The sequence below is a fragment of the Nicotiana tabacum genome, chromosome 10 (genome assembly GCF_000715075.1).
Source record: "Nicotiana tabacum cultivar K326 chromosome 10, ASM71507v2, whole genome shotgun sequence".
Taxonomy (NCBI): Eukaryota; Viridiplantae; Streptophyta; class Magnoliopsida; order Solanales; family Solanaceae; genus Nicotiana; species Nicotiana tabacum.
This window is the reverse complement of record NC_134089.1, coordinates 62,849,805-62,853,148: the sequence shown is the minus strand read 5'-3', so window position 1 is coordinate 62,853,148 and position 3,344 is coordinate 62,849,805. Positions and strand designations below refer to the sequence as shown.

At 40.0% G+C, this 3,344-nt stretch overlaps 1 long non-coding RNA gene across 1 annotated transcript; it reads left to right on the top strand.

Annotated features, from left to right (window-relative positions):
- Positions 1 to 973: 973 nt before the first annotated feature.
- LOC107793204 (uncharacterized) lies at positions 974 to 2,558 on the top strand. Its single transcript, XR_001649661.2, has 2 exons — positions 974 to 1,182; positions 2,249 to 2,558. It is a non-coding gene; the product is annotated as an uncharacterized LOC107793204 (long non-coding RNA).
- The last annotated feature ends 786 nt before the right edge of the window (positions 2,559 to 3,344 follow it).

Genomic DNA, 3,344 nt, shown 5'->3' with positions numbered 1-3,344 from the left:
TGTACAGATTACAGAGAACTTATCATACGAGGAAGTTTCGATTGCCATCCTAGACTGACAAATCCGTAAGTTGCGGAATAAGGAGGTAGCCTCCGTGAAAGTACTTTGGAGAAACAATAATGTGGAAGAAATGACTTGGGAGGCCGAGGAAAGCATGAAGTCTAAATATCCCTACTTATTTCCTCCTCCAGAAAAGGATTCGACTGAGACATCATAATCATAAGGTATGTGTATAAATTCTTACGTTGGTCATGAGAGGCTGTCATCGTTATTCATAATTATGGTCCTGAATGTCGTTAGATTATTAAGCTCCTACGGGGAGAGTTGATAGTGGTGTTGTTACAGAGATGACCTTGCAAAAGTTATATAGATCACGAGGAGTTGAACATTCGAGGACGAATGTTTCTAAGGGGGGAAAGATGTTACATATCGCATTTTCGTACGTTACAATTTCGTTTTTAGTTAACCGACGTAGACGCGGGGATGAGATCATCTTGACGTACTTAAGCTATTTATAACAAGCGGAAAAAATAAGTTCCATGAAGGATAAAGGATGCACGAATTAGGGAAAAGGAGTTTCGTTGAAAGTGGCCAATTTGGGATAAAATACAGGTTAAGCGATAATACCCGATAATTATAAACTAGTACCATGCAAGGTACCATATGACCATGGTAGTATAATATATAAAGTATATATGAAGTATTTTAAAAAAAAAATAATAAAATAAATAGAATTTTAAGTAATTATGATAATTCTTAAATTATGCGGGTAATAGTTTAATTACCGGATAACGAAATATTACCCGGTTAACTAATAAGTGGATAAATTATTAAGATTACACCCAAAAAGAACGTGGCAGCCAATCCTTTTCCAAACAATGACTCATGGTCATGTTGGAATAGGTGGCTACCTAAGGGATTGATTGAATTTAATACGTAGCTTCTTGATCTTAAAAATGTTAGGCCCCACGTAGTCAATTCAAGCTTTAAACAAAGCAAATTTTCCATTTCTCATGAACAACCACCAGCAGAACGACAAGCTCCCACAAGAAAACGTTTTCCAACCAAAAAAACAAAATCCAACGAAGATTATTGGAAATTTAATAACGTACATTTTGGGATTCTAAAGGAATACGGTGCAATATTCTCCGAGAATATTATACGGAGTTTTTCCTACTATAGGTATGTTAAGGCTAAGCCCTTATTTCATTTTGCATGATCTTGTCATTACACGATTTTGTTAATGAGCCATAAAGAAAAATTCACATCCCGAAATTTACGTATATTTTGCTAGTCTTGCAAGTTACGTATATTTTTCTAGTTTTCTAAGTTACGACGGTCGGTTTGGACCAAATAATGTGTCGGTTTGGGTCATATTCAAAAACGAATTTTGCATTTAATGGGAAGCTGTTTCAAGGTATGACCATGTAAAAAGCCGAAATATTGCGGGTTCAACAAGCTATTGTATTCTCTTTCTTGTCAACGACATTGAAATGGCTGAGCTTTGGAACACTAAATACGAATTTAGTCAAAAATAAGAAAAAGGTTTTAAAATCAGAAGGAGATGTTACTTCCCAAAAGTAGAAACAAGAGACTCTGTAATGGGTAATGGAAGGCCAAGAATGATGACTCACTAAGTTAAACGTAATTTTTATTTTCTGTCATTAATTCAATATGCCTCTTAATCTTGTCGCTTATACCTTCAATAGTTAAGTTCATTTTAATTGTTGTAGGATCATTCTTCTATTTCTCATAGGATGAATATAAATCATATTCAATTGAGTATTTCTTTCTTCCAGTCAAGAGAGAGCAGAGAGTCTATATATATAGTATTAAAAGTATTTTCATTACCATCGAGCTATAATCGATGGGCATGCCCCTATTGGGCAATCTCTGATCAGATGGTAAGTTATATACCGAGCCTACAGTGGACGAGCGCCTATGAGCGAGCCCAGTTGGCTGAGATACAGAGCCTAGTATGGCCGAGCGCCTATGAGCGAGCCTACTACGGTAGAGCAGTTATATATATACCAAGCCTTATAAGTCAGACAACTATTTTACTTACTATATTGAGAGAATTGAGTCAGTATTATCAGATGAGCATATCCTCGAGTTTTCTTTGACTCCCAGTTGTTCTCAGTTGTTATATTATCGGTTCAGTTTCAGTTTCAGTATATTGCCTTACATACTCGGTACATTATTTCGTACTGACGTCCCTTTCTGAGGACGCTGCATTTTATGCATGCAGGGTCAGACAGACAGACGGGTAGACCTCCTCACTAGGTGTTGCCCGAGATCAGCTTTATCGGTAAGCTCCCCTTCTTTCGGAGTTACCGGGGCTAGCAGTGTGGTGTGTATCTTGTGTATATATGTAGATAGGTTATGGGTAGGTCGGGGCCCTGTTCCGATCATAGTACATTTATTATTAGAGGCTTGTAGATATGTCCTGTCAGTTAACACAGTATGTTGGACTGGTAGGTCCTGTACGTATATTTTGTTGGCTTGTCAGGTCTAGTAAATATGACGGCCTTGCCGGCCCAGCCTTATGTTGATGGTTAGTCAGTGTTAGTCTCTATTCAGTTTTATACTTTACATCGTACATTTTCTTGCAGCCCATGGCCAAAAATATGACATTACATGTTCAAAGTCTCTGAGTCACAGGTGATACGCAAGGATAGTTGAGGCACTGAGTGCCAGTCTTGCCCCTAAGCTTGGGTCGTGACACCAGTCCATGCCCAAGATAATATCAAAATCAACCATGCTGAGTAACAATAGATCGGCTCTGGTCTCAAAACCACTAAGATCAACCAAACACGACCGATAAACGCGGTCCACAACAAGGGAATCTTTCATAGGAGTAAAAACATAAACTGGGGAACTCAAGGAATCTCGGGGTACACCCAAATGCGGAGCAAAATAAGAAGACACATAAGAGTAACTGGAGCCTGGATCGAATAGAACCGATGCATCTTTGTGATAAACCAGTATAATACCTATGATGACAGAATCGGAGGCAGCAGCCTCGGTACGGGCAGGAAGGGCATAGTATCTGGCCTGGCCTCCCCCTCGAGGGCGACCTCTACCTCCCCGACCTCTACCTCTAGCTGGCTGAGCAGGTGGGGTAGCAACTGGAGTTGTAATCATAGCCTGAGAACTCTGTTGGGCATGTTGTGGCTGAGAAGTCTGTGGAGGTGCACTCCTCCCAAGTCTAGGGCAATCCCTCACCATGTGGCATGTGTCACCACACTCAAAACAAGCTCTGGGAGGACGTGGCAGTGGGAACTGTGCGGTATGGGTACCCCAAGACCCCTGAACACCTGAAACACTGTGTGAAATCTGAGATG